The sequence below is a fragment of the Nycticebus coucang genome, chromosome 17 (assembly GCF_027406575.1).
Source record: "Nycticebus coucang isolate mNycCou1 chromosome 17, mNycCou1.pri, whole genome shotgun sequence".
Lineage (NCBI taxonomy): Eukaryota > Metazoa > Chordata > Mammalia > Primates > Lorisidae > Nycticebus > Nycticebus coucang.
Genome location: NC_069796.1, coordinates 80,061,971 through 80,082,153, shown reverse-complemented (window position 1 = coordinate 80,082,153; position 20,183 = coordinate 80,061,971). Strand labels below are relative to the sequence as shown.

The window sequence follows — 20,183 nt, the reverse complement described above, 5'->3', positions numbered from 1 at the left end:
TTTGTTTGTTTGGTTTTTTTTTTTGGTTTGGTTTTTTTTTTGTTTATTTTGACGTTCTAGATTGTTGTTTTGTTTTTTAAGTTCAACCTTTTCCATACAGATCCTTTTTCTTTCTCAATTTTTCTAGTTTAATTATAATTTCCCATTGCTGCCTATCTCAATAATCAGAACATCATTTTTGTTAGTGTTTCTACCACTATTATTTGGTTTTTCCAGCCAATTTTATCCCGTAAAGTTTTCTGTTTGCTTGTTTTGGTTTGATTTATAGCATTTTTGTCTTTCCTCTCTACTTGGTGGAGGTGGGGTTCTGTGTCTGATCAGGTTAGCAAAGAGCTGCTGACCTCAAGGGAACCACCCCACTTGGCACCCCCAGAAGGTGTTTTTTTTTTTTTTTAAGGTTGTATCAAAGTACCCTACTGTACACCTATATTGCTCTGTCTCCCTCTTTCTGTGCCTCTCTTCTTTTTGTCAATATTCCTTTCACCCAACCACTCTCCTTTCTCTATTTTTCTTTTTTTCATTTTTTTTTTTTTCTTATCACTCGGTCCTCATTTCTTTCATCGCTTTTTTGCTCTTAAACCTTCTCACCCTTCTGGTCCTGTAACCCTTAGTCCACAGGCACAAGAACTTAAAGAGCAAGAGGAATTGAAAGGAAAACTAGGGCAAGTAAACAGATAAAAGAAATCACCCATGAGGAAGAATCAGCAGAAAACTCCAGGCAACATGAAGAACCAGTCCAGAACTACCCCGCCAAGGGACCATGAGGTAGCTACTGCAGAGGATTCCACCTATACAGAAATGTTAGGAATGACAGAAAGGGAATTTAGAATACACATGTTGAAAACAATGAAGGAAATGATGGAAACAATGAAGGAAACTGTTAATAAAGTGGAAAATAACCAAAAGGAAATTCAAAAACAGAATCAAATAAGAGATGAACGATATGAAGAATATAAAAAGGATATAGCAGAGCTGAAGGAAATGAAACAGTCAATCAGGGAACTTAAAGATGCAATGGAAAGTATCAGCAACAGGTTAGACCATGCAGAAGAAAGAATTTCAGAGGTAGAAGACAAAGTTTTTGAGATAACTCAGATAGTAAAAGAGGCAGAAAAGAAGAGAGAGAAAGCAGAACGTTCACTGTCAGAATTATGGGACTTTATGAAGCGTTCCAACATACGAGTTATAGGAATTCCAGAAGAGGAAGAAGAATGCCCCAGAGGAATGGAAGCCATACTAGAGAATATTATAAAAGAAAATTTCCCAAATATCACCAAAGATTCTGACACACTGCTTTCAGAGGGATATCGGACCCCAGGTCGCCTCAACTCTAACCGAGCTTCTCCAAGACACATTGTGATGAACCTGTCCAAAGTCAAGACCAAAGAAAAGATTCTGCAAGCTGCCAGGAGTAAGCGCCAGTTGACCTACAGGGGCAAATCCATCAGATTGACCGCAGACTTCTCTAATGAAACTTTCCAAGCAAGAAGACAATGGTCATCTACCTTTAATCTACTTAAACAGAACAATTTTCAGCCCAGAATTCTGTACCCTGCTAAGCTAAGCTTCAAAATTGACGGAGAAATCAAATCATTTACGGATATACAAACATTGAGGAAATTCGCCACAACAAGACCAGCTCTACAGGAAATACTTCAACCTGTTCTGCACACTGACCACCACAATGGATCAGCAGCAAAGTAAGAACTCAGAAATCAAAGGACAGAACCTAACCTCCACACTGATGCAAAAGATAAAACTAAGCAATGGACTCTCACAAAATAAGACGAATAGAATACTACCACACTTGTCAATTATCTCAATAAATGTTAATGGCTTGAATTCCCCACTGAAGAGACATAGATTGGTTGACTGGATTAAAAAACACAAGCCATCCATTTGCTGTCTGCAAGAAACACACCTGGCTTCAAAAGACAAATTAAAGCTCCGAGTCAAGGGTTGGAAGACAATTTTTCAGGCAAATGGAATTCAGAAGAAAAGAGGAGTTGCAATCTTATTTTCAGACACATGTGGATTTAAAGCAACTAAAGTCAAAAAAGACAAAGATGGTCACTTTATATTGGTCAAGGGAAAAATACAACAAGAAGACATTTCAATTCTAAATATTTATGCACCCAATTTAAATGCTCCCAGATTCTTGAAGCAGACCTTACTCAGTCTGAGCAATATGATATCTGATAATACCATCATAACAGGGGACTTTAACACTCCTCTTACAGAGCTGGACAGATCCTCTAAACAGAAATTGAACAAGGATATAAGAGACTTAAATGAGACTCTAGAACAACTGTGCTTGATAGACGCATATAGAACACTCCACCCCAAAGATAAAGAATATACATTCTTCTCATCACCCCATGGAACATTCTCCAAAATTGATCATATCCTGGGACACAAAACAAATATCAACAGAATCAAAAGAATTGAAATTTTACCTTGTATCTTCTCAGACCATAAGGCACTAAAGGTGGAACTCAACTCTAACAAAAATGCTCGACCCCACCCAAAGGCATGGAAACTAAACAATCTTCTGTTGAATAACAGATGGGTGCAGGAAGAAATAAAACAGGAAATCATTAACTTCCTTGAGCATAACAACAATGAAGACACAAGCTACCAAAACCTGTGGGATACCGCAAAAGCAGTTTTGAGAGGAAAATTCATCGCTTTAGATGCCTACATTCGAAAAACTGAAAGAGAGCACATCAACAATCTCACAAGAGATCTTATGGAATTGGAAAAAGAAGAACAATCTAAGCCTAAACTCAGTAGAAGAAAAGAAATATCCAAAATCAAATCAGAGATCAATGAAATTGAAAACAAAAGAATCATTCAGAAAATTAATGAAACAAGGAGTTGGTTTTTTGAAAAAATAAATAAAATAGATAAACCATTGGCCAGACTAATGAGGAATAGAAAAGTAAAATCTCTAGTAACCTCAATCAGAAATGATAAAGGGGAAATAACAACTGATCCCACAGAGATACAAGAGATCATCTCTGAATACTACCAGAAACTCTATGCCCAGAAATTTGACAATGTGAAAGAAATGGATCAATATTTGGAATCACACCCTCTCCCTAGACTCAGCCAGGAAGAAATAGAGCTCCTGAACAGACCCATTTCAAGCACTGAGATCAAAGAAACAATAAAAAAGCTTCCAACCAAAAAATGCCCTGGTCCAGATGGCTTCACTCCAGAATTCTATCAAACCTTCAAGGAAGAGCTTATTCCTGTACTGCAGAAATTATTCCAGAAAATTGAGGAAGAAGGAATCTTCCCCAACACATTCTATGAAGCAAACATCACCCTGATACCAAAACCAGGAAAAGACCCAAACAAAAAGGAGAATTTCAGACCAATCTCACTCATGAACATAGACGCAAAAATTCTCAACAAAATCCTAGCCAATAGATTACAGCTTATCATCAAAAAAGTCATTCATCATGATCAAGTAGGCTTCATCCCAGGGATGCAAGGCTGGTTTAACATACGCAAGTCTATAAACGTTATCCACCATATTAACAGAGGCAAAAATAAAGATCACATGATCCTCTCAATAGATGCAGAAAAAGCATTTGATAAAATCCAGCATCCTTTTCTAATTAGAACTCTGAAGAGTATAGGCATAGGTGGCACATTTCTAAAACTGATTGAAGCTATCTATGACAAACCCACAGCCAATATTTTACTGAATGGAGTGAAACTGAAAGCTTTTCCTCTTAGAACTGGAACCAGACAAGGTTGTCCTCTGTCACCTTTACTATTCAACATAGTGCTCGAAGTTCTAGCCAATACAATTAGGTAAGACAAGGAAATAAAGGGAATCCAAATGGGAGCAGAGGAGGTCAAACTCTCCCTCTTTGCTGACGACATGATCTTATACTTAGAGAACCCCAAAGACTCAACCACAAGACTCCTAGAAGTCATCAAAAAATACAGTAATGTTTCAGGATATAAAATCAATGTCCACAAGTCAGTAGCCTTTGTGTACACCAATAACAGTCAAGATGAGAAGCTAATTAAGGACACAACTCCCTTCACCATAGTCTCAAAGAAAATCAAATACCTAGGAATATACCTAACGAAGGAGGTGAAGGACCTGTATAAAGAAAACTATGAAATCCTCAGAAAGGAAATAGCAGAGGATATTAACAAATGGAAGAACATACCATGTTCATGGATGGGAAGAATCAACATTGTTAAAATGTCCATACTTCCCAAAGCAATCTACCTATTCAATGCCATTCCTATCAAAATATCAACATCATACTTTCAAGATTTGGAAAAAATGATTCTGCGTTTTGTATGGAACTGGAAAAAACCCCGTATAGCTAAGGCAGTTCTCTGTAATAAAAATAAAGCTGGGGGCATCAGCATACCAGATTTTAGTCTGTACTACAAAGCCATAGTGCTCAAGACAGCATGGTACTGGCACAAAAACAGAGACATAGACACTTGGAATCGAATGGAAAACCAAGAAATGAAACTAACATCTTACAACCACCTAATCTTTGATAAACCAAACAAGAACATACCTTGGGGGAAAGACTCCCTATTCAATAAATGGTGTTGGGAGAACTGGATGTCTACATGTAAAAGACTGAAACTGGACCCACACCTTTCCCCACTCACAAAAATTGATTCAAGATGGATAAAGGACTTAAACTTAAGGCATGAAACAATAAAAACCCTCCAAGAAAGCATAGGAAAAACACTGGAAGATATTGGCCTGGGGAAAGACTTCATGAAGAAGACTGCCATGGCAATTGCAACAACAACAAAAATAAACAAATGGGACTTCATTAAACTGAAAAGCTTCTGTACAGCTAAGGAGACAATAACCAAAGCAAAGAGACAACCTACACAATGGGAAAGGATATTTGCATATTTTCAATCAGACAGAAGCTTGATAACTAGGATCTATAGAGAACTCAAATTAATCCACATGAAAAAAGCCAACAATCCCTTATATCAATGGGCAAGAGACATGAATAGAACTTTCTCTAAAGACGACAGACGAATGGCTAACAAACACATGAAAAAATGTTCATCATCTCTATATATTAGAGAAATGCAAATCAAAACAACCCTGAGATATCATCTAACCCCAGTGAGAATGGCCCACATCACAAAATCTCAAAACTGCAGATGCTGGCGTGGATGTGGAGAGAAGGGAACACTTTTACACTGCTGGTGGGACTGCAAGCTAGTACAACCTTTCTGGAAGAAAGTATGGAGAATCCTCAAAGCACTCAAGCTAGACCTCCCATTTGATCCTGCAATCCCAATACTGGGCATCTACCCAGAAGGAAAGAAATCCTTTTATCATAAGGACACTTGTACTAGACTGTTTATTGCAGCTCAATTTACAGTCGCCAAAATGTGGAAACAGCCTAAATGCCCACCAACCCAGGAATGGATTAACAAGCTGTGGTATATGTATACCATGGAATACTATTCAGCCATTAAAAAAAATGGAGACTTTACATCCTTCGTATTAACCTGGATGGACGTGGAAGATATTATTCTTAGTAAAGCATCACAAGAATGGAGAAGCATGAATCCTATGTACTCAATTTTGATATGAGGACAATTAATGACAATTATGGTTATGGGGGGGGAAACAGAAAGAGGGAAGAAGGGAGGTGGGTGGGGCCTTGGTGTATGTCACACTTTATGGGGGCAAGACATGATTGCAAGAGGGACTTTACCTAACAATTGCAATCAGTGTAACCTGGCTTATTGTACCCTCAATGAATCCCCAACAATAAAAAAAAAAAAAAAAAAAAAAAAAGAAATGATACTACGTTAGAGCAATTTACTCCCTCAATACATAAGAAATGAGCAATAAGTTGTAAACACTGAAATTCATATACATACACAGACATGTGCACACATGTGTCCACAGACATTATTGACGTCAGCCAAACTAGACTGGTGGCCAAGAAAAGAACCAGAAAGTTCTGATGCAAATAGAGGTCCAGCTTGGCTCAATATCTATCTCTAGCCTCTCTGCCCTATAGCCTCATTGGTGAATTGATAAAATCCTGAAAATGCTGGCTAATGTCATCAAACCTAAAGTGATCTAACCTGAATGAGAATCCTTATCTTTTACTTCTTCTTACTAAGTAGTACATATAGCTCCTAGAGAAGAATAGAGGTGGTAAAAAATGAAAATGACTCTCAGACAAAAGGGAAATTTTCAGAACTACCCACTGAACTGGAAAAATGTTCCAAATAAGAAGAAATCCTAATGGACAATCCATTTTTAAAAGATTGTTTTAAAGCCCACTGACCAAAGGCCACCAGGAACATTTGTATAATAAAAAAAAAATTGGTTCATTTATCTTGCTGCAGCAAGGTAGAAAATACTCTAGAGCAATGTTTTTCAACACTTTTTATCTCACATCATACTTGAACCTATAGTTAAAATTCTTAAATTATATTGATCAAAAACAAGAGTGAGAAAAAAGATTATGGGCTAGGTGCCATGGTTCAGTGGTTAGGGCATCGGCCACATACATTGGGGCTGGTGGGTTGAAACCAGGCCCAGGCCTGCTAAATAACAATGACAACTACAACAAAAAATAGCCAGGCATTGTGGTGGGTGCCCGTAGTCCCAGCTACTTAGGAGGCTGACACAAGAGAATCACTTAAGCCCAAGAGTTAGAGGTTGCTGTGAGCTGTAACACCACAGCACTTTACCAAGGGTGACTTAGTGAGACTCTGTCTCAAAAAAAAAAAGAAAGAAAGAAAGATTATACTTACTGTGCTTTGAACTTCTTTCAAAAATAATTTAATTAATGATTTTTAAAAATTTTCGCAGCATACCAAAGACAATCTCCCGGCACACTGGTTGAAAATCACTACTCTAGAGAAACTCTCTCAGGAAAATGAAGCTGAAAGGAGCTTCTCACAGGATTTGGGCTTGTGCTAGATTATCCCAAGAAAAATTAAACAAGTGAGGATCAGTTGTGGACTGAGGATTTTCAATGAATTGGGGAAATCCAACAGCTATATATCCTATCAACTTTTGTATCAGATATAGGATTAAACCAAGACTAAAGTTGTCATTGGTAAAGGAGCAGAAGTCACTCAGTGTACTCAGAAGTTAGGGATGTTTTATTGTTTCCATGGTTGCAAAATGGTTTTATCTCTGTCTTGTTCTAAACATAGTCACAAAGTGGCCTTGTCTGTATCTTATTTATATTCTAGAAAGTATTCTTTATGTTCATTTGAGAATACCATGAACTGGTTGCTACCCACTAAAAAGGAAGCTTCGTTCTTTCTCAAGATGATTAACTACCATAGTAAGGAAAATGCAAATTACAGCAATAAATACCCTCTGACTCACATCAGATTGACAAAAATTAAAAATATTTGGTAATACCCATTGATAAGGGAAATGTAAGGAAATGATGTTTCTTATACACTGAAGATAGAGAATGAATTGTTACAGCTTTTTAAAGTTATTATTATGGAGTATTTCCAACACACATGAAAGAAGACAGCCTCGGCACCCATGGCACAGTGATTACAGCACCAGCTACATACCCCCAAAGTGGCAGGTTCTAACCCAGCCGAGGCCAATTAAAGAAGGACAACTGCAACAAAATATAGCCAGGCCTTGTGGTGGGCACCTGTAGTCCCACCTACTTGGGAGGCTGAGGCAAGAGAATCGCCTAAGCCCAAGAGCTGGAGGTTGCTGTGAGCTGTGACGCCACGGCACCCTACTGAGGATGACATAGTGAGAGTTTGTCTCAAAAATAAAAGGAGAAGACAATGGATACACAATTGGACTTCCATAATAACAGTTTCAACAACTATGAATTCATAGCCATTATCATTTCATCCATGTTTCCATCCACTTCTTTCCCTCCAGTATCTTTCTGAAGCAAATTAGAAGCAAATTATTTTATCCATAGATATTTTAATATGCATATCTACCATTATTTCATCTACAAAACCATAAAAATTCCTTAATTTAGTGAAAGGTCTACTTAGTGTTCAAATTTCCAATTGTCTTATAAATTTTATACTTATTTGTATATTTTGCTTGAATCATAATTCAAATAAAATCCACTCATTTATATTAGGTGATATGACCCACAATCTTTTAAAGTAATATGGCCTTATACGCTAAAAACAAAAATGCACATATCCTTTGATCTAGTGAGTTTAATTTTAACAATCTATGGATGAATCTATGAGAATACTTATTGTGACACTATTTGTAATGACAAAAAACTTGAAAGCAACTTGAATATGCAGAATTGGAGGAAGCGTGAATAAATATGTACCAATATAGTAGAAATAACTGTTACTTAAAAATTATGTTATCAAAAAATTATATTTAAAAATCTAAGGCTATTGGTCTGGTGGCTGCCATGGTGACTTAAGCAAATTAATGTAGCTGAGAAATATAGATAGGCCGTTATCTTACTTTAGTAAAAGGAAAAGAAAAATTCACAATCTTTTACAGCTTTTTTAAGTTATTCTTATGGAGTATTTCCAACATACATGAAAGAAGACAGGCTCGGCGCCCATAGCACAGTGATTACAGCACCAGCTACATACCCCAAGTCTGGCATATATCTTTATGTGTGTGTGTGTGCACGTATCTATTTACCGTTGGATATGCTTATATAATGAAAGAAGTATGGGATTAAATACCTAGGCAAACAGCATTCCTGGGTGTCCAAACTATTTTGTTTCCTGTTGCACATTAGAAAAATAAGAGTTGTCTTGGGCCATACAGTAAATACACAAACACTAACAAAAGCTGATTAGCAAAAAAAAAAAAGAAATCCATGCATACTTTTCATGACATCAGACACCACATACAAGCAAAAAAAAAAAATCCTCACAAAATTTACACGCAGCCTACAGGCAGCAGATTGGACACCCTGTATGGTCAAGGAAGAATGTACAAGTCAAAAGCACAAAGGTACACAACAATAAAAACAGATTATAAAAATCAGAAAGTATTTACGTTATACATTAAGTGAAATGTATAAACCGAAACTCCAGTCACAATATTGTTACAAGTATGTAAAGCAGCGTATGCATACGATGATAGCTGGGACAACAGAAGACTTGAGTTTTACATTTTTGACTTGGATGTCTGTTTTCACAAGATTAATGTTTTATATATCATTACTCAAATGCCTATTATAACAAGAAATCAGAGCACACCAATTTTGTGTTTTTGACTTTGTCTATCAATAATATGAATGCAGAAAATGTTCAGATAATTGTGTAGAAAACTGATGTTAAGTAACCTCAGTACTTTGCTAACTCAAAGCAGACATCATACTACTTGTATTTGTAGCAGATAAAACTACTCCCCCCAAGAAATCCTGGAATGCCTTAGTTTAATACAGTGTCAGCTGATAATTTCTGAAAAACTAAGTTTTGCACTATGGCCATTAATGAAGTTTGGCCTCAATTAGTGTCCTATCCCAACTATTACTCAAATAAAAAAATGTCAAATTATGTCACTCTATATTTCCTACTATACTTACTGCCAATAAACAAGTTGTTTGAGATAAAGACAGGATTTGTGCAATTCATCCCTCCCTAAATCATTTCCTACATTATTCTAATGTAATGTATCGCTTTGAACAGTCTCTTTGGAGCTCCACTTGCCCAGGAGTCCATTGGTCCCCAAAGGAAGTTGACTCAATTCTCCTACTACTTGTCCTCATTTAATTAAAATTCATTAATTACCATAGTGCCAAATGTTCCTTCAAATGCTGTGCACCAACTCAGACAACTGTAAATAGAAATATAAATCCAGCGTTGAAACTGTATGGCTATAAAATGTTTCAGGATGTGCTTAAAATCATTTTTAATACCCCTATTCACTCAAAAATGATTAATGTCATTTTTTTTTACCCTAGAATTTGCAGATTCCCAGAAGATCTGGGTACTCAAATAGAGAAGGAAAGTTAGGATTTTAATAAGCTTATTCATGAAAGCCACTAGGATATTCACATCATCAATTAGCCTGCTAGTTGAATTCTACTTTAGAACTGATCGACGTTTTAATTAAGATTAACTATTTAGTTCCTCTTTCTTTTTTTCTCCTGCTCCCCAACTTGAATAATTTCCCCATCACAAAACACTATTTTGAATGTTTGGACAAAGAATTCAACTTTAAATCAGCAACTCCACTTCTAGAATTCAAATTGTGAAGAGGCATTTAGTCCAGAGTACAAAGGTATATGCCTACAGGTGTAGGATAATACTGTAAATATGTTCAGTATTTAATGCCTAGTTTAATAAATTAACCAAGCAATGTAATACTTTACTTAATCAGTGTTAACTATCCATAGACATTCTACTGTTAGCTATTGGAAAAGATAAACAGCATAGGAGGTAGTTTAGAGAAAAAAACTCAAATGGCCAATGAACATTTTAAAAGTAACTCAACTTCACACATAATGAAGCAAATGCAAATCAAGACAAAATACAATCTCAAATTATTTGATTATAACTACTAAAAAGCTTGATGACCAGTGCTTGAGGAATTCTGGCAAACAAACATTCTCAAAAACTTTTGTTCAAACGTTTTTTAGTGCAACATTTCTGGATGACAATTTAGTGTTTCTATCAATATATAAAACACATATGTCCTTTAACCCAGTTCCCAGTGCTTAAAGATTTCCCTATGGACATGCAGGCAATAACATAATTGGTAATAGTAAAAACAAAACATGCGACAAATAAAACCCTATAAACAACCAAATATCCATTGGAGAAAAGCAGTTAAATAACTGGTGGTACATCCTCACAAGTGACTTTTTTATCCAAGCTGTTAAAAAGAAAAAGATATATTTATACTGCATTTAGAGAATGATCCCCAAGGTACATAAAACGAGAAAAGCAAAGTAAATAATTGCATATAGTGTAATCTTTTCAAGTGAAAAGCAGAAATTGAAAAGAAATAAGTATATGTAGTAGTTTTATATATTTTCAAAGATTCCCAGGAAATGAATAAAGGTATTTAGCCTTGAGAAGAACTAGGTAAGGGTGAGTGGCCAACTTTTCAGTTTCAAACTTTTTTGTAGCAAGAATTTTCTAATTTCACACGTGTTGCTTTTAATTGTATAAATTGCTCAGTTAGGGGTATCAGAAATGTGAGAATGTGGTACAATTTTTTGTTTGCTTTTTTATGCTTTTCTATATAATAGGAAGAGAAAATTCATACTATTTTAAAAACATGAGCCAGTAAAATTGATTTTATATAAATATATATATATATTTTTTTTTTGTAGAGACAGAGTCTCACTGTACCATCCTTGGGTAGAGTGCCATGACTTCACACAGCTTATAGCAGCCTCCAGCTCTTGGGCTTCAGCAATTCTCTTGCCTCAGCCTCCCAAGCAGCTGGGACTACAGGTGCCCGCCAACAATACCCGGCTATTTTTTGTTGCAGTTTGGCCGGGACTGGGTTTGAACCCGCCACCCTCAGCATATGGGGCCGGCGCCCTACTCACTGAGCCACAGGCGCCACCATATATAAATATATTTTTAAGACAGAGTCTCACTCTGTCACCCTGGGTAGATTGCTGTGGTGTAATCGTAGCTCACAGCACCCTCAAACTCCTGGGGGCTCAAGCAATCCTCTTTCCTCAGCCTCCCAAGCAGCTGGGACTATAAGTGCCCACCATGACACCCAGCAGGTTTTTCTATTTTCTTTTTTTCTATATGCAACAAATAAAACCTTATAAACAAACAAATATCCATCATACAAAAGCAGTTAAATAACTGGTAGAGATTGGGTCTTGCTCTTGCTCAGGCTGTTCTCGAATTCCTGAGTTCAAGCAATGCACCAGGCTCAGCCTTCCACAGTACTAGGATTACAGGCAGAGCCACTGTGCCCAGATAAAATTGGTAATATAGATGCATATTCACCGACACAGAAAACTATAAGGACATATTAAGAAAGCCAATTATGATGCATAGCACAATCCCATTTGTGTAAAATTGTGCTTTTACACAATTGTGATTAACTCTTCAGAGATGTCTGGAAAGATGCTATCAAAGTGTGAAAAGGTTATACATTCTGCTTTGCAACCATTCTGAACTGCTTTAATTTTCTCCAAGGAGGATGTGTCATCTCTGAACATAGGGGATAAAGCAAAATTTTTGCAAACATTTGGACATCTACCTGACAGCTTGGCAAGTTAGAAGCTGAGGTGGAAGTAGTAGAAAAGGATGAGAAAATGATGTATATACAGTTATCTAAACTAAGTGACTGCCTGCTAAAGCAATCCAGCAGAGAAGACAGATATGCCCTGAAACTGGGAGATTATATCTGAAATCTAGCAGAAGGACCAAAGCCTTCCCTAGGTCTGGGGAGAAGCCTGAGCTGGCTAGCTTTAGCATAAACAAAAGCAGGTCTACAGGCACTGAGCCCGCCATGTAAGAAAAATAGAAAAAGGAAAGAAAAAACAACCTTTTAAAGATGTCTATCAACATCCACCCCCACCCCCCCAAAAATGTCCATTAATAAGGCAGGAATTTTTTTGATTAGAACATTTTTACTCAAATGATGATTTAAAATCTCCATAATAAAAGACATATGCTCTTGGATAGCTGAGGTACATGCCATTTTAAGAAGCATACATGAATTCAGGTAAATACAGAGTAAAAAGTTCTAGAGAGATAAACACATAAGCACTGAAGAAAGGGAACTGGGGATTAAGGTAGTGGAAGTGGTCAAAGGGGCCTTTAGCTTTGCCCATAAAATTTTTCATTTTGATAAAAGAAAACTATTCACATATTGTTTTTATTATAGTAAAATATACATAACATAAAATGTATCATAACTATTTTAAATGTACAATTCAGTGGTATTAATTTATTCACAATGTTGTGCAACCATGACCACATTATTCATTTCCAAAATGTTGTATTGTCCCAAACAGAAACTCTAAACCCATTAAACAATAACTCCCCATGCTCCCCTTCTCCAACCCTGACAACCTCTATTTTCTGTCTCTATGAACTTGCCTGTTATACATAGAATCATATAACATTTTTCCTTTTGTGTCAGCCTGATTTCTCTTAGCATAATGTCTTCAAAATTCATCCTTATTATGGCATGCATCAGAATTTCATTACTTTCTTATGACTGATTCATCTGTTGTATGTATGTAGCACATTTTTTAATTCATTCATCTGCTGGTGGAAACTTCAGTTGTTTCTGCATTTTGCCTATTATATTACACAAAATGCTGCTATGAAGATTGTTGGACAAGTACATATTTGAGTCCCTGCTTTCAATTCTTCTGGGCAAATGCCTAGGAGTAGAATTGCAGGGTCATATGAAAAGTCTATGTTAACTTCTGAGAGACTGCTAAACTGTTTTTTCTACAGCCGCTGCACCGTTTTACATCCCTACTGGCAATGTACTAGGTTTCTAATATCTCTACACTCTTGCTAAAAATTACTTTCTCTTTTTGTTTGTTTGGTTGGTTTTATGAGATAAGATCTCCCTCTGTTCCCTGGGGTAGAGTGTAGTGGCATCATCATAGCTCATTGCAGCCTCCAACTCTGGGGCTCAAATGATCATCCTGCCTCAGCCTCCCAAATAGCTGCGACTACAGGCATGTACCACCATATGTGGCTAATTTTTTTAGTTATTGTAGAGACATGGTCTCACTATTTCCCATCCTGGTCTTGAATGTGTGAGCTCAAGGATCCTCCCACCTCAGTAGGATTACAGGTGTGAGCCACTACACCTGCCCATATTTCCTGGTTTTTAAAAAAATACCCATCCTAATGGGTATGAAGTGGGATCTCATTGTAATTTGTAATGTTTATTTTCATTTTTACACTTATTTTTTCGTGAATAACATTTTAATTAAAAATTTCTTAGCTAAGAATGCTGGTCCATGCCTATAATCCTATCACTTTTGGAGGGTAGGAGGGAAGCTGGTGGTCCATAGCTATAATCCTATCACTTCGGGAAGCCAGAGGAGAATGGTCAGCTATCTTTAACACTTGAAACCAGGAATTTCAGGCCTGCCTGAGCAACACAGAGAAACCCCATCTCTACTAAAATAAAATAAAATAAAATAAGAAGAAGAAAAAGAAGAAAGGAAAAAAAATCAACTGAAAATGGTAGTGTGCACCTGTCAGGATGCTGAGGCAGGATTGTTTGAGCCCAGGAATTTGAGGCTACAGTGAGCTATGATGCCACTGCACTCCAGTCCAGGTAACAGAGTAAGACCCTGTCTCAAAAATAATGATTAAAAGAAAGTAAGAAAACAGGACTTTTTGGGTGGTGGCAGCAGCTGGTTCGGAGACAGCGAGTGGTTAGACTTGTGGCAAATGGACAGGGCCAAGTCAGTATGTTTGCACAAGATTATGGCATTGGTCTGGCTGGGGGCCATGGTATTGGTCTGACTCAAGGAGGCCACGAGCTCATAGCCTTGGTTGCTCTTCTAGCTTTGGCCTTTGGAAAGAAGGTATTGGTAGGTCCTTCTTGTAACATACTGCTGATTTCTTTATATTTGGCACAGGAGGGGGTCTTGTTTTTGTGCAGACTGGTAAGGAGGTCATGACTTCAAGGAATTCACACAGCCCAGCCCTCCAAAGTCCTGGAGCTGTAGGTTTGGTTAAAGGACCCCAACAACCACCACCATTTCTCCTGTCTTTCTCTTACTCTCTTACTATCCTTTTTCTCTCCTTTTCTTTATTTTTTTTCTTCCATTCCCCTTCTTTATTTTTCTCTTTTTCTTTTTTTCCCCTCTCTTACTCTTTGTCCTTTTCTTCTTCTTCTTGGCCTTATACCAAAGGCCACTTCAACATCTAAGCTCGGAGACAAGTAATTTATTTATTTATTTATTTTTTTGAGACAGAGCCTCAAGATGTCACTCTGGGTAGAGTGCTGTGGCAGCACAGTTCACAGCAATCTCCAACTCCTGGGCTCAAGTGATTCTCCTGCCTCTGCCTCCCAAGTAGCTGGGACTACAGGTGCCTGCCACAATGCCTGGCTATATTTTGATTGCAGCCATCATTGTTTTTTGGTGAGCCCAGGCTGGATTAGAACCCACCAGCTCATTACTTGTCTTGGAGCCAAGACAAGAAATTTATAGTGAAGGAGGCAGAGAGAAGGAAAAATTAGGAGGAAGAAGTGAATGAGAAGAAAACATGAGGAGGAACAAAGAGAAAAATTCTGGCAACACAAGAAACCAGAATACAGCAACCCCATCCCCCAAGGGAACATGAGGTAGAAACCACAGAGCATTCCACATAGAAAGAATTAATGAAAATGAAAGAAAGGGAGGTTAAAATATGAATGGCAAAAACAAAAAAGAATTGATGAGCACATAGAAAAACAGAAGCATAAAAAGAACAAAAGATATGAAGAATATAGAAAGGATATGGCAGAGCTTAAGGACTTAAAGGAATCAATCATGGAACTTAAAGATGCAGTAGAAAGTATCAATAACAGATTAGACCATGGAGAAGAAAGAATCTGAGAGCTATAGGATACAGCTCTTGAGCTAACCCAGCCAGTTAAAGAGGCAGAAAAGAAGAGAGAAAAAGCAGAATATTCACTCAGATTATTACAGACTTCATGAAGCATTCAAACATACAAATTATAAGTATTCCTGAAGAGGACAAAGAATGTACCAAAGGAAGGGAAGCCCCATGTGTGGAGGATATCATAAATGAAAACTTCCCAAGTATCACTAAAGATTCCAAAACACTCCTTTTTGAGGGATATCAAACTCTGGGTGATCTCAGCACAAAGAGAGTATCTCCAAGAAACATTGTAATGAACCTGTCCAAAGTCAAGACAAAAGAGAAAATTCTGCAAGCAGCCAGAGTAATTGTCAATTGACCTAGAGGGGAAGATCCATCAGGGTGATAGTTGACTTTTCAGCTGAAACTTTCTAAGCCAGAAGAGAATGGTCAGCTACCTTTAACTTTCTTAAACAAAATAATCTTCAGCCCAGAATTCTTTATCTTGCTAAACTAAGCTTCAAAATTAATGGAGAAATAAAATCTTTTACTGATATGCAAATACTGAGGAAATTCACCACAACAAGATCAGCTATAAAGGAAATACTTACACCTACTCTCCACACTGAACATCACAATGGACCATCATTAAAGCAAACACCCACAAACTAGACAAAACCTGGCTTCCACAATGGAACAAAGGATAAAACTAAACAATGGACCTTCACAAAATAAGATGAAAGAACTCCACCACACTTATCAATTCTCTCAATAAATGTAAATGGATTGAATTCCCCACTGAAGGGGCACAGGCTGCTTGATTGGATTAAAAAGTACAAATCATCCTTATGCTATCTCCAGGAGATACACCTAACCTTGAACAACAAAACAAGACTCAAGGTAAAGGGTTGGAAAACAATATTTTAGGCAAATGGAAACCATAAGAAAGGACGGGTCACTTATTTTCAGATACAAGTGGATTTAAAGCAACCAAAATTAAGAAAGATAAAGATGGTCACTTCATGCTGATCAAGGGAACAATACCTCAAGAGGACATTTCAATTCTAAATAGTTATGCACTCAAGTTAAATGCTCCCAGATTTATGAAGCAGGCATTGATTGATCTGAGCTGTATGATATACTATAACACCATAATAGCTGGTGACTATAATACCCTTCTGGTTGAACTGGACAGATTATCTAAACAGAAACTAAACAAGGCACTTAAATGCAATCATAGAACAAATGGGCTTGATAGACATATACAGAACACACCATCCCCAAACAAATGAATATACGTTTTTCTTATCAGCCCATGGAACATATTGTAAAATACATCATATTGTAGGTCACAAATCAAACCTCAACAAAACTTTAAAAATTGAAATTGTACCTTGTATCTTCTCAGACCACAGGGCAATAAAGATAAAACTTAACTCCAACAAAAATTATCATCCCTACACAAAGGCATAGAAATTGAACAACCCTATGCTGAATAACAGCTAGGAAGAGATAAAGGAGGAAATTATTAAATTCCTCAAACATAACAACAATGAAGCTACAAGTTACCGAAACTTGTGAGATACTGCAAAAGCATTCCTAAGAGAGACATTTGTCACATTAAATGCATACATCCAAAACACAGAAAAAGAGCACATCAACAATCTAATGAATCATCTCAGAAATGGAAAATGAAGAGCAATTCAATCCCAAATCTAGTAGAATAACCAAAATTAGATCAGAAATAAATGAAACTGAAAAAATAATAATCATTCAGAAAATTAACAAAAGAAAACGTTGATGTTTCAAACAAATAAATAAAATAGATAAACCTTTGGTCAGACTTACTAGAAATAGAAAAAAGCTCAAAAACCTCAATCAGAAATGAAAAAGGAGAAATAACACCAGATACCACTGAGATATAAGAAAATTATCTCTGACTAATACAAGAAACCATATGCCCAGATTTGACAATGAGAAGGAAATGGACCAATACCTGGAATCATACTGTCTCCCTAGACTTACCCAGAAAGAAATAGGTCTCTTGAACAGATCAAGCACTAACACCAAAGAAACAATAAAAAATATTCCAACACAAAAAAGTCCTAGACCAGGTGATTTCACACCACAATTCTATAAAACCTTCAAAGATAAACTTGTACCTATGCTGCAGAACCTATTTCAAAACATTGAGAAGAAAGGAACCTTCCCTAATATGTTCTATGAACCAAATGTCACCCTGATACCAAAACCAGAAAAAGACCCAAATAAAAAGGAGAATTACAGATCCATTTCACTAATGAATATTCATTCAAAAATACTCAGTAACTTCTTACCCAATAGATTACAGCAACACGTTAAAAAAATTATATACCACAATCAAGTAGGTTTCATTCCAGGGATGTAAGGCTGGTTTAACATATGCAAACCCATAAATATAATTCACCATATTAACAGAAGTAAAAATAAAGACCACATTAATGTTCACAACTATGATTTAATAATTTAAAAAGAAGACCATATGATCCTTCCAATAAATGTAGAAAAAGAATTTGATAACAGGGCAGCGCCTGTGGCTCAAAGTAGTAGGGCGTCAGCCCCATATGCCGGAGGTGGCAGGTTCAAACCCAGCCCCAGCAAAAAACTACAAAAAAAAAAAAAAAAAAAAAAAAAAGAATTTGATAACATTCAGCAGCCTTTTCTAACAAGAACACTTAAGCCCCTCCCGGGGCGAGAGCCAGATGGCAGGCAGACAGGCCTCTGCGGAGCCTCGCTGTGGGCGGCCCAGGGCTGCCACAGTGCGCTGAAGCCGGGCCCTGCCTCGCAGGCCAGGTGGAAGCGGGTGCGGTGCGGTGCCGCCGGCCCTGCCCCGGGGCGCCGCGGTGGCGCTGGTGGCTTCCGCAGCGGCAGCCGCAGCGATGGTGGCACGGCCGCAGTGGCGAAGGCACCGGGCGCGCCACCATCCTCCTGGCCGGGCTGCAGGCAGGAAGATGTCCAAGCCCCGCGCGGTGGAGGCGGCGGTGGTGGCAGCGACGGCCCGGCCGGAGGTGGTGGAGCGGAGGGGCCGTGGAGGTTCCGCACCGGGAGAATGTATTCACTGGGCAATCAAAGATATATTCCTACAGGAGTCTGAACAAATGCCCTGGAGTGCCTTACCCCCTTCAGGAAGAGAACTCAGTTGCACATCACGATGTCAAATGCCAGGGGAAACCATTAGCTGGAATCTACAGGAGACGAGAAGAGAAAAGAAATCCTGGAAATGCAATACGGAATACCATGAAGTCTGAAGAACAGAAGATCAAAGATGTCAGGAGAGGTCCCCTGGCACCTTTTCCGGACCAAAAGTCTGAAGCAACAGAGCCTCCAAAAACTCCAACGTGGTCTGTTGATTCTACCAATGCAGCAGTTGCCAAGCAAGCTCTGAAAAAGCCCATCAAGGGCAAACAGACCTCTCTGGGAAAAGCTCAAGGAAAAACACAACAGAAGTGCAAGCTCACAGATTTCTATCCTGTCCGAAGGAGCTCCAGGAAGAGCAAAGCTGAGCTGCAGTCTGAAGAAAGGAAAAGATAGATGAATTGATCGAAAGTGGGAAAGAAGAAGGCATGAAGATTGACCTCATTGATGGCAAAGGCAGGAGCGTGATAGCCATTTCTCCTGGGGCGACTTTGTGATGGAATACCACGGGGACCCCATCGAGATCACGGATGCCAAGAAGCGGGAGGCTCTGTATGTGCAAGACCCTTCCACAGGTTGTTAAATGTACTATTTTCAGTATCTGAGCAAAACCTACTGTGTGGATGTAACTGGAGAGAGAAATCGCCTGGGAAGGCTGATCAATCACGGCAAGTGTGGGAATTGACAAACCAAACTGCACAGCTTGGACGGCGTACCTCACCTCATCCTCATCGCCTCCTGAAACATCCAGGCTGGAGAGGAGCTCTTGTATGACTATGCCGACAGCAGCAAGGCTTCCATCGAAGCCTACCTGTGGCTGGAGAATTAGCTGACTGGCCCGTCGCCCTCCTTGCCTCACCCCTTCTACTTCAAAGGACAAAGTGCCCTCAAAGGGAATTGATTTTTTTCTTTTCTTTTTTTTTTTATTGTTAAATCGTAGCTGTGTACATTTGTGCCATCAAGGGATAAAATGTGCTAGTTTCATATACAATCTGAAATATTCTCATCAAACTGTTCAATGTAGCCTTCGTGACATTTTCTTAGTTATTGTATGTAGACATCTGTATTCTGTATTTAGTAGCTTTCGCCTGTACCCATTCTAAGATGCACCCATTACAGAAGGGAGGGGGGAAGTCAGGGTGCAGGGAGGGTAATGGGTGTGTAATTGATTTTTTTTTACACACTTAATCTTAGCAGATGAGTTCAGATGTTTTTTAAAAAGTATATTAAGATGCCTTTTCACTGTAGTATTTAAATATCTGTTACAAGTTTCCAAGGTAGACTTGAACAGATGGCCATATAGTACCAAAACTTTTATATTCCAGCTGTTTTTGTACTTTTTTTTTGTATACAAGTTGAACGTTTGTGCTTCCCATGTGTGCAGTCAAAGACTCAGCACAGGTTTTAGAGGAAAGAGTCAAACATGAACTAGGAAGCTGGGCAAGTCTCCTGCCTCCAGTGGAAGAACCGGGTCTTTGTTCCCACACTCCCAAAGTCTATGG

General features: G+C 38.0%; 1 pseudogene; it reads left to right on the top strand.

Annotated features, from left to right (window-relative positions):
- Window positions 1-18,407: 18,407 nt before the first annotated feature.
- LOC128569108 (N-lysine methyltransferase KMT5A-like) lies at window positions 18,408-19,510 on the top strand (annotated as a pseudogene).
- The last annotated feature ends 673 nt before the right edge of the window (window positions 19,511-20,183 follow it).